A 12,604-nucleotide genomic window follows, 5' to 3' on the forward strand; every position below is an offset into this window, starting at 1 on the left:
ACCCTTGGTATTTTATTTATTTTACACCGCTTCATTAAAAAATTAAGGCTGCCTTTAAAATACCTACAGTTAAATTGCTGAGCATTAGGGCTAAGGGAAAATGCAGACTGGGTGGAAACTAGACCAGGTTTGTGCAGGTCATTACATTTATAAAAACTTTTAAAAAAAGAGTTGCAACTTTTAAATATCATATTATGGTAGTCAAAGCAAAAAATGGAACATGATCTGCCTCTCAGTTTACAATGTCTACAAAATATAAGCATATCAATTGTTTGAGGAAAGCAATAGGTTTGTTGGCACTTAGGAACATCTCTCTTTAGGAGATGCTAAGTGATGTGATGCATCCCAACAACCTCCTTGTAATAAATGTAATACTGATTTTCAGAAAATAGATTTGCATTGGAATGGAGAAAGAAGAATAAAAGAGAGGAATGCTTCATCTGGGAAGGACCTGATAGGGGAAGATCAATTTTTAACTATACCATTTTTCACCCCTGAGACTAAAATGCTCACTAAGAGAGTATTTTCTCTGGTATGCACAATCCAATACAAGTAGTTCATACTCCAGTTATGTTAGAGGAAAGAAAAAGGGGTGAGAACACTGGTATTGAGATATGGAAGAGGCCACATCTCTTAAGCACGACCTCCCTTCCTGCCACACATATATAAACACACATACAAACTCACAAACTCAGCTGGACTTTTGATAAAATTTGGATGGCACAAAGTTCAGTATCAGTTATGTGAAGTAGAATTAGTGATGTGATTAAGAGCATAGACCCTGCACAGAGTCCGTCTAGCTTTGATCTTGGGCAAGTTAACCAATCTTTCTATCATAAAATAGTAATAAAATTGGTACCTACCTAATACAATTTTGAGGAAGATTAAATAAATTAATTTTCATAAATGCTTAGAAAACTGCCAGCATATAATATGTACTCTTCTTTGTTTATTTAAAAAATACAAGAAACCTTCTATAAAGATTTGGAGGATCAAAATCCTATACTGTTCAATCATTTGTTATTCAGCATATAGTCATTGCATATCTATTGTGTCAAGGCTATACTTAAAGTACATTATGGCATGCTTGCTTCGGCAGCACATGTACTAAAATTGGAACAATACAGAGATTAGCATGGCCCCTGCGCAAGGATGACACGCAAATTCGTGAAGAGTTCCATATTTTTAAAAGGGAACCCTCTTGCACTGTTGGTGAGAATGTAAACTGATACAGCCAATATGGAGAACAGTATGGAGGTTCCTTAAAAAACTAAAAATAGAACTACCATACGACCCAGGAATCCCACTACTGGGCATATACCCTGAGAAAACCATAATTCAAAATGAGTCATGTACCACAATGTTCATTGCAGCTCTATTTACAATAGCCAGGACATGGAAGCAACCTAAGTGTCCATCGACAGATGAATGGATAAAGAAGATGTGGCACATTTATACAATGGAATATTACTCAGCCATAAAAAGAAATGAAATTGAGTTATTGTTGGATGGACCTAGAGACTGTCATACAGAGTGAAATAAGTCAGAAAGAGAAAATCAAATACCATATGCTAACACATATATATGGAATCTAAAAAAAAGAAAAAGAAAAAAAAATGGTTCTGAAGAACCTAGGGGCAGGACAGGAATAAAGACGCAGACATAGAGAATGGACTTGAGGACATGGGAAGGGGGAAGGGTAAGCTGGGATGCAGTGAGAGAGTAGCATTGACATATATACACTACCAAATGTAAAATAGATAGCTAGTGGGAAGCAGCTGCATAGCACAGGGAGATCAGCTCAGTGCTTTGTGACCACCTAGAGGGGTGGGGTAGGGAGGGTGGGAGGGAGATGCAAGAGGGAGGGGCTATGGGGATATATGTATACATATAGCTGATTCACTTTGTTATACAGCAGAAACTAACACACCATTGTAAAGCAATTATACTCCAATAAAGATGTTAAAAAAATAAATAAAAATAAAGTACATTATGACAACTGTGAATATGATAGATCTTCAGCTGCCAAGCCCTAATCTCCTCCAACTATTTTACTTTTAAATCTAATAACTGATTTCTCTCTATCTCTCTCTCTTTTTTCCTTTCTCTCTCTTTTATTATTTTTAAATATTTTCTCACTAGTTAACAGTTCAATAAAATACTGTACATAAGACTTAGTTTAGAAAGATGGTCTAGTCATATTGCTTGGATATACACACTTTACAGGTTAACTGAAGTGATTGTAGTGCTAAATTTTTGTGAGGATAAACTGAGGAGCCAAATACAAAACCCACTTTTATTTTCAGATGGCTTTTAAGTAGTGAGTACTATCTGGAGGCATGGACTTAATCCTAGAGTATACAGATAAATATGTTCATTCACGGAGGAAGTTTAGGTCTAGGCTCAAGTTTATTCCATATTACCCTCCCTTACCATAAACCAGGATAACATACAACCAGTGACAGCTCCAATAGATCCAAATACAATGTATATTCTTGGTAACATTTGAATGTGACCAAAATTAATGCTTTATTTCAACAGAAACAAGTCACATGTACTTAAGTATGCATAGTATGAAATAAAGATATGGTATTTAAAATGTCTTATATTAACATGCATATTTCTTGGGCTCTTAGATGAAAATTACCTATATTTGAATATATGCATATCCTGAATGCATATCAGGAAGCTAAAATTTAAATATTTTATTTTTTTTCATTTCTTGGCAGAAAAGCCAATTGTGATCTAAATTTTCTTCTAAATTATTTGTGACATTGTTTTCTCCACTAAAGAAATGGAAGTCCAAAAACACTCTATGCATGAATGACAGCACTATTTTTCCTAATGGAAAAACGTTCATTTTAATGTCAGTATTAAAGTATTAATACTTCATAGGAAAATATTTTTACATATTAAGCAAATAAAATATTTTAAGATAGTTATGTAATCATTTTAAGGGTTTGAAGAAAGCATGCATTTAGTTTACCAAAGGGCAGTTTTCAAAGTTAAATTTGAATTTAAAAAATTATATTTATATGGTTTTCAGACCCACGGTTAACTGAAATTACATGAAATTAGTTTAAAAGTTCAGGTTTAAAAATTTTGTTGTGAGCTAATATTTGTGACAGAAAAATATTTTAACATATTAAATTCTAAATAAACAATAACTCTTTACAAGAAATATAAAAATTCTTACATGATACATAGAGAGCTTAGTAACAAATACTGTAGAAGATCACCTTTTAATTTTGTTGGTTCTAAAGAATTCATTAAAACATATCCTTAAATATATTAAATTTAAGAAACATCTTTTTAGAAGATAGTGTTCAGATATTTCAATATATAAAAGTATTTAAAATGTGTATGTAGACTTGTATGTTGTTTATATCTTTAATACCAATGCATATGGTAACGTAGCAGCTATATGTTCAAATAAGTAGTGATGTGATCATAATAGCAAACAAATAGGATTTGTATATAAATTCAGAAGTCAGATGTTTCTGAACCAAGGCAAAGTCATATGAGACCCATGTGGTTTCCCAACTGAGAAGCAGTCGGCCACAGACTGCTGTATTGTGAATCACAACTCTGTCTTCTCACTTTTTGAGCAAGTTGTATAACTTGCTCCTGCTTATATACCTAAAAAGCTCAATAAATAATTTTGGTAGGTTGACTAAACAAATGAGCAAATTTTTCTAAGACTCTTTTTCTTCTTTTGCAAGATACTCAAGCAGGCAATCATAAAGTGAAATACAGTTGTTTCCAATTGTTATTATTTGTATTATTACTCTCATTACTACTGGTTAGACATTATTGGGACTATGGCTTCTAAATAATATTTGATATGATCAACTATCATCAGGCCTGTCAATTGGATGAGCAATGCTGAGAATGGCTCAATCAAAATTTCTCCTTATAATAGCCAAATGATCACAGCAATAGTAATTTTTAAAATAAAATAAAATAACAAAGATAGAATTTGAGCTCTTCTGTGAAGGAGTTTAAAATACCTTACTTATCCATATTCTTACAGAATATCTTAACATTGAAACTCTATTATTGCCTGTCTAATATAAAACCAATATGAGTCATATATTAATATATTATTTTTAATATATTACCATAACATAACAAAAAATTAGCAAAAATAATCTGGGATAAAATAAACATTTCTGCAAAAAAAAAAGAAAAAGAAAGAAAACAAGGGCTAAAATTTCTAGTAACTTTAACTATAGGATATATGAAAATTTTTCTTGAGAGTGACATTTTAAAATTAAATTTTGTTTATAATTTTTACTTATAAAAGGTAGTAACACTGGAATGAAAAAATATATATACTGTATATTTAAAGTGTATAATCTATGGCATCAGGTGTAAAAATATTGATAATGGAAACACATTAATCTAATTGTAACATATTTTAAAGTAGAACAAAAAATGTCATGTCCCCAACAGATGTTATGAAACAATGACAAGTGGAGTTGAAATAAAAATTTATTGACAGAAATCATTTAGTTTTTTTTCTGTAATATGATGATATAGCTCAGGGATTGGCAAACTACTGTCCACAAACCAGATCTGGTCCACCAGCTGTTTTGTAAATAAAGTTTTATTGAAACAAAGCCACATTCATTCCTTTACATACGGTCTATGGCTGCTTTTGTGCTACAATGTGCCTAAATAGTTACTATAGAGACCATATGGCCTACAAAACTTAAATTATTTATTACTTGGCTCTTTATAGGAAAAGTTTGCTGACCTCCAATATAGAGCATTGTTGTAGATAATCTATTATTACTAACAAAGTGGTTTAAAATGGTATTTCATATGCTTCTTGGTTTCAAATGTATATTTGCAAAATAAATATCATATTACTCTTGGAAGTTTTTCTTTCTTCAAAGCTTCAAATTCCTAACAATGAAGATAAAAGTTCTATTTCATAATGTTCTCTGACATTAAAAATTTTTTTTAATTAAATAGGCTTTTAAAGTACCATTTTGATGAAGTATTGGATTTAATTAATTTTATATGTTGGAATTACCACAAGGGAATTCAAACTCTACAATTATTCTTTGTGAAATGAACTTGGCACATTCACGGATCTATGTAAGAAAATGAAATAAGCTGCACATCACTGCTAGTTTTATCCATTCTGCTTATCACCAAGTAAATATTTTTTAAATTTAAAATTTATAACAAAATATTTTTCTCATATATGTGCAATTACCTCTACTATTACATTTGTTTAAACAGATGTGCACAGGTTTGCACATTTTTTTAGCAAACCAAAGAAATGTTATGATTAGAATAAGTGTATGATTTTATAAATCCATCTTGATTAGCCTCAAGTTTTTTCTGATTTTCTAAATTAGCAATTCTTAGCTCCTGGCAAGCCATAAACAGTTTTCATTTCACGAATGTCGCTTTCTGCTCTGCTACAGAGGTATCTTTGTAAAGAGCATAATTTCTGATGATACGGAGATTAACACACATGTAAGAGTCACTCAAGTAGTTATTATTCAATTTAAATCTAACTTCTGCATAATTACATCATAATGTAGCTTCCATTCAGCTACTTAATATTCTTGATATCATGTAATCTCAAGGTAATCACTAACCTAAGAGCAACCTCTGCTGGCAAACAGAGGCTGAGCTGCAAATATTTTCACCATAGTTTTACAATGTCTTTTGACCATGTCAGATTAAAAAGTATGTTTTGGGGAAGGTTTTAACATTTTTGTTGTATACAGAAGTGTGACAAATTGCACATTTTTAATATAAAATGAGGGTAAGTATAGTATGTTTGTTTTAGGGCTAAGCAAAATTCATAAGATTTTTCTTAAATGCTTGATTCTTGATTCTCAGCTTTGTGGCCTGAGGGTCACTTAGGAAGAACAGTTAAATAAAGATAAGAGCTCACATTTCACAGGATTTTAATAATATTGAATGAGAGGATGATGTATCAGGAAGTTTACTGTAATAAAATAGGCATGTGTAAGAAAAAAAGATTCATGTTAAAACAAAATTTAAAGGTTCTTGAAGAAAAAAAAGTGCTTGAAGACATAGTTTAACTATTTATTGGGTTGGCCAAAAAGTGCCTTTGGTGTTTAAGTAAAAGTAAAAGGCACATTTTTCATTTTGATCAAGAACTTTATTGAACAACGTATTCACCCTTTTGTTCCACTACCTTCTGCCATTTTTCAGGCAACTTCATAATTCCATCTTCCCAAAACTTTTTATCTTTTTGAGCAAAGAACTGGTCCAGGTGCCTTTTTTCCTTTGCTTCCTGGGAATTGATATATTTTCCATTAAGAGAATTTTGTAAAGACCTAAATTAATAGAGATCCGAAGGTACAATGTCTGGTGAATATGGTGGATGAATCAGAACTTCCCAGCCAAGCTGTAACAGATTTTTGCCTAGCCATCAAAGAAACATGCTGTCTTGCATTATCCTGATGGAAGATTATGTGTTTTCTGTTGACTAATACTGGACGCTTTTCATCGAGTACTGCTTTCAGTTGGTCTAATTGGGAGCAGTACTTGTTGGAATTAATCATTTTGGTTTTCCGGAAGGAGCTCAAAACAGAGGACTCCCTTCCAATTCCACCATATACACAGCATCACCTTCTTTGGTTGAAGACCAGCCTTTGGTGTGGTCGGTGGTGGTTCATTCGCTTGCCCCATGGTCTCTTCCATTCCACATTATTGTACAGTATCCACTTTTCATCCCCCATCACAATTTGTTTTGAAAACAGAACGTTTTCATTATGTTTAAGTAGAGAATCTCATGCGGACATATGGTCAAGAAAGTTTTTTTCGCTTAACTTATGTGGAACCCAAACATCAAAGCAATTAACATAACCAAACTGGTGCAAATGATTTTCAACCCTTGATTTGAATATTTTGAGTATGTCAGCTATCTCCTGCGTGGTATAACGTTGATTGTTCTCAATTAATGTCTTGATTTGATCGCTATCAACTTCAACTGGTCTACCCGACCATGGAGCATCGTCCAGCGAGAAACCTCCAGCACGAAACTTCACAAACCACTTTTGACACGTTCGATCAGTCACAGCACCTTCTCCATACACTGCACAAAGCTTTTTGTGTGTTTCAGTTGCGTTTTTACCTTTCTTGAAATAATAAAGCATAATATGCCGAAAATGTTGCTTTTTTCTTCCATCTTCAATATTAAAATGGCTACACAAAAATTCACCAATTTTGATGTCTTCTTTTAAATGCACGCTGATATGACAGTTGTCACAATCAGTCTAACAAAATTATTTTGAATGAAGTTAAAGGCAACTAAGTGCTGCTAGAGCCATTGTACAGAAAAAACCAAATGAATCTTTTGGCCAACCCAATATTTTCATTACCCTCCTACTTATATCCTTTTTTTTTTTTTAAATAAATTCATTTATTTATTCTAAAAAAGAAGTTTACTGTAAAATACAAAGTTCTATATAAATAAGTTAATTCTAAATTTTAAGAATGGTTCCAGTACAATGAACCTAATGGATGTGAATACCCTAGTGAATTTTCCTTTCCAGATAAATATTGTAAATGAGAGATCATATAGAAGGAATAGGATAATACTTTTCTTTTAGAAACATATAAAAGAAATGCCATCTAGATATAACTTCCAAAGATTACATCTACTAAGTACACAATCACTCTTTCTGGGTCTATGTTACAGAACCACATACCAAGTTTGACTATAAAATATGGCTTGTGTGGTAGCAAATAATTGTTCAATAAGTATATATATACCTTGTCCTTTGGGCTGAGTGGCATGAAGGATACATATTACATAAAGGCATGCACATCTAGTCTGACAAAATTATGTATACAAAAGTAATACACTTGAACAACAGTGAACAACTCAAACCTGCAAACACTATGTGGACTATACAGTTATATGGCCTATCCATTTTTTGGATAGAATTATTCTGCTATGCTTCATGGAGACATCCTGATACAGCCTTAAAAACAACTAAAATGTTAGGTCTTGCTTTGTTTAATTGTTTAATACAGAGTCCTTTATAAAACAGAACTCTCTACAACTGGCTCTTACTTCTCCCAAGTATATTTCCGATAGGAATCTGCCATTCACATTTACCTAGGCTACTAATTCTTTGCACAGACCTTGGATCTTCTTTCTTAATAGTAATATATTTAACATGAATGCCTAGTACAGTGGTTCTCAAAGTGTGGTCAAGGATCTTGGAGGTCCCCAAGACACTTTTATGGGGTTCATGAGCTCAAATCTATTTTTGTAGCACTGAAATGTTGTCTGCCATTTTCACTGTGGAAGATGCAAAAGCAATGGTGGAGAACATTGCTAGTGTCTCAGCACAAACCAGGGCACTAGTACAAAACTGTATCCTTTACCACCACATACACAGTTAAAAAAGAAAAAAAAAGTCAGATTCATTTAAGAATAGCCAGAAAACAATAAAAAATATTAATTTTATTGAATCACAACCCATGAATATGTATTTTTTACTCTTCCCTGTGATAAAATGGGAAATTTGCATATGCATTTCTGCTGCATACTAACATAGGATGATCATCTCCAGAAAAATCAGATGTGTGATTATTTATGTTGAGTGGTATTAGCTGCTTTTTACATGGAAAGGAATTTTTACTTGAAAGAACAACTGATAGACAAACTACAATTATTCAGATGGTTATTTGGCAGAAATTTTCACAGAAAGGAACAAAGTGAGTTTATACTTCAAGGAAAACAATCATTTATTAATAATAAAATTCAGGATTTCAAGCAAAAATAAGAAGTATAAAAAACTTGCATCTACCATAATAAACTTAAGAGCTTCCCAATAATTAAATAAGAGCTTCCCAATAATGAAAAAAAAAAACTAATGTAATTGGTGGTGACATTAATGAATGTGATTTTTGGATATTGCATAATGAAATGTGGCAACATTTGGGAGATCAGCATAATTAAGTTAACCAACATTTTTCAAGTGACCAATGCATCATGCTATAAAACTATTCATCAGTAAAAAATCCATTCAAAGTACATGATAGATCAATGGATTTTAATGTAACAGAGCTCTAAAAGTTCACTAATATGATTTCAAATTCCACATTGCAACAAACCTTTAAGAAACTATCATTTGTCAAGATTTGGTGTACTATCAAAGAAAATCCACAATTATGAAAAAAGCTTTTAAAAATACTTCTCCATTTTCCAACTACATATCTATGTATGACCAGATTCTCTTCATATGCTTCTACAAAAACAACATATCACCACAGATTGCATACAGAAAAAGATATGATAATCCATCTCTGTTTCATTACAGAAAATAGTAGAGACTTGCAAAAATGTAACAATGTAACAAAGCCACTCTTTTAACTAAATTTTTTGTCTGGAAAATATAGTTACTTTTCCTTAAAAAATGTTATTTATTTAAGCTTGTAAGGGGTATAATGTTGTAATGTTTAATTAATTAATATAGACTTATTTTAAAATTCTAATATGGCAAGTATTGATAGCTATGACCCACATATACATTCCTTAGGATGCACTACAGTTTTTAAGTTTGTAAAAGGGTCCTAAAACCCAAAATTTGAGAACTATTGACCTGATACAGCTAGATACTAGTCTAAGGACTTTGTAGGTATTACTTCATTCATCCTCAAAACAACCATATGAGTAATATTATTTTCATGATTTATAGATGAAATAGAGGTATAAAAATTTCTCAGAGGTCACATAGCAAAAGTGGAATAAAGCCAGGATATGAACACCAGGTCCCATGCTGTTTACTATTATACTACCTCCATGATTTTGGTAATAAAGTTCCTATAAAGAGTTTATCTGATGGTCTACGTCCCCCATTGAATGGCACTGTGTCAAATAGAATAAGTAACAAAACAAAATGCCTGAATTTGACTCCCAACTCTACCATAAATTCCTTGAGGTTCAGTAGCTTAAAAAATGAGCAAAGTAAAAATGTTCATAGTTCTTGTAACAAGCAAATTAAATAACACATATAAATTTTTTATACAAATGTAAAGCATGCTAAAGTTATTACTCTCTTTGCTTTATGTTCCAACTGAAGGCATTTCTCCCCACAAAGCTTTCTTAACTATCATATACCTCTATGTTTGTGGCCTTTCTAAAGAATTATGGCACTTTTAATGCACTCATTTAATAACTCATTTTTCTTTTTACGTGTGTCTCCTATATTCCTACTTAAGTTATAGGATCTACAGCACAGGGAATCTCTTATATTTAAGTGTATCCCCAGCTTCTTACTTACAGCCATCTAGCCAGCAAGCACTCAGTAAATATTTTCTTATGAAATCAGTGATTACATCTATCACTCAGGTTTAAGATTAGTCCACTCCAAACCTTATGAGTCTGACTTAGCTTTTATTTGAGGTAGAGAGCCAGTAATGATATTCTTACTGAGTTAAATAAAAGCCACAGGTAGGAGAAATTTTAGAAAGGTGTTCATCTACCCAGGAACATTAAAGGAGACAAAATGAAAACACAGTTTAAGGAAAAAAAAAAGAGTATTGATGAGCTATACTTATAATGATGTACTATGAAGATCTATCTATATGTATGTTTTACTGTTTTTACTCTTAGGTCCTTATATGCAGAGGTTGTAAACATTTTGTGTATTGCCTTTGAGATGTTCAAACCTTGATGAGTTGGTTTCTAATGTTCCCAGAGGCATCACAAAAATTGTACAGGTTCCCTGGATACCATAGTGATGACAATAAAGGGTTGAAGAACACACTGAATGAACTGGTTTCTTCACAAACCCTGTATCTCCAATGTCAGCATCTAGTAAACTACAGGTGCTCCCTCTTCTCCATCCAGGGAGAGATGTCTTCCATTCCAATACTCAATTTTTCCCTCCTTCTGATAGAATGCCCTGTGGTATCTACTAACATCACCACCCTCCCTTTCTTGCTAGAGTACTTACACAGTTTATTTTTAAATACTGCTCAAATTGAGATAAACACACATATTCTTCTTTCTCTTGTGTCCATGTCCTTTTCCTTCTTTCCTTATAGCACAGCAGAACCCAAATTTAACACCCATGATTATCTGATTGTCCCTATAGGCTCACTGTAAGACTTGTTTATCCCTTAAGCATCCTGTAAACACTTAATGTTTGTGTCTGCATTCAAGAACACCACATACTTGTTACACTGTAAAATGTTTGAGTGTATCTTTTTTTAATAGGGCAATTCTTTTTTTTTTTTTAATTTTTTATTTATTTATGGCTGTGTTGGGTCTTCGTTTCTGCGCCAGGGCTTTCTCCAGTTGCGGCAAGCGGGGGCCACTCTTCATCGCGGTGCGCGGGCCTCTCACTATCGCGGCCTCTCTTGTTGCGGAGCACAGGCTCCAGACGCGCAGGCTCAGTAATTGTGGCTCACGGGCCTAGTCGCTCCGCGGCATGTGGGATCTTCCCAGACCAGGGCTCGAACCCGTGTCCCCTGCATTGGCAGGCGGATTCTCAACCACTGCGCCACCAGGGAAGCCCCAATAGGGCAATTCTTATTATTGTTTCCTAATTACATTCTAAAAAGTTAAAAAACATATCTAATTAATTCAAAATAATAACCTTTTTTTTTTTTTTAACTCCACATTCCATCTTAACTACATCTGAATAACATCAGACCTCCTTCATTGGAACATTTAATTGTTCATCTTCAGTTCACTGATGCATCAGGGTGTCATTTTTGATAAAATATCAGCTCACTTACTGTATCAAAATAAAATTATTGTGCAGTAATTTAATGACATAGCTCTTTCCTTTTATGAGCTCAGAAAATATCTCATTAACAGTTTCACAAATTACCACAATAACTTATGCTGACATGTTCATTTATTCTCATTTATGAATAAATCTGGTTGACAAACCTAATGAAATATTACAGGGAATTCCCGGCCTAAGATATGGATCAGGCATAATTAGAGAATCTCAAAATAAGGATTATTTGAGCACAGACACTTTACTATAAAAGTGGAATATTGGGTTCCATTAAATTTTACACTAAAAATGTACTTGTTTGCTGACACTTCTCCATGGTACAATGTGGAGATGTTCTTACTTCCCACTCATCAAGAACCACAGTGACCTCTACCATCTGCCTGATATTTCATGAGAGAAAACAATTTTGTAATGTTGAATTTTTCTTTGTCTTTAGAATATTATTTTGTATTTTTTTGCTTGTTAATTATGCTAGGCCACTCTCAATGATTATTTCTATAAAAGAAAAAAAAATTAATATGCAAAATTATTTTGGAGTTGATCCAAACACATTTTATTTTAAAAAAAGTAAAATTATTTAAAATTGCTATGAAGAGACTAATGAACAAAAAGTTATACTTCAATCTTTGAGGTTTTTAAAAATTATCTTAATTGCTTAAGGAAACAAAGTTGAACTTTTAAAATATAATTTGGGATATATATTTTTATTTAATTAAACATCTGTGTAAAAGATATTAATTAACTATTATACAAAGACTGATAAAACAAAAATAGTTCCTATCCTTTAAGAGACTATAGTCTAATGCATTTTGAATATATCCATAGAAAGATTTATATTCACA

At 32.5% G+C, this 12,604-nt stretch overlaps 1 non-coding gene across 1 annotated transcript; it reads left to right on the top strand.

Moving 5' to 3' along the window:
- The first annotated feature begins 1,083 nt into the window (after nt 1–1,083).
- Nucleotides 1,084–1,187, top strand: LOC133094215 (U6 spliceosomal RNA). The gene has a single exon (XR_009701428.1). It is a non-coding gene; the product is annotated as a U6 spliceosomal RNA (small nuclear RNA).
- Nucleotides 1,188–12,604: the final 11,417 nt, after the last annotated feature.

Source organism: Eubalaena glacialis, chromosome 6 (assembly GCF_028564815.1).
Source record: "Eubalaena glacialis isolate mEubGla1 chromosome 6, mEubGla1.1.hap2.+ XY, whole genome shotgun sequence".
In the NCBI taxonomy this organism is placed as follows: Eukaryota; Metazoa; Chordata; class Mammalia; order Artiodactyla; family Balaenidae; genus Eubalaena; species Eubalaena glacialis.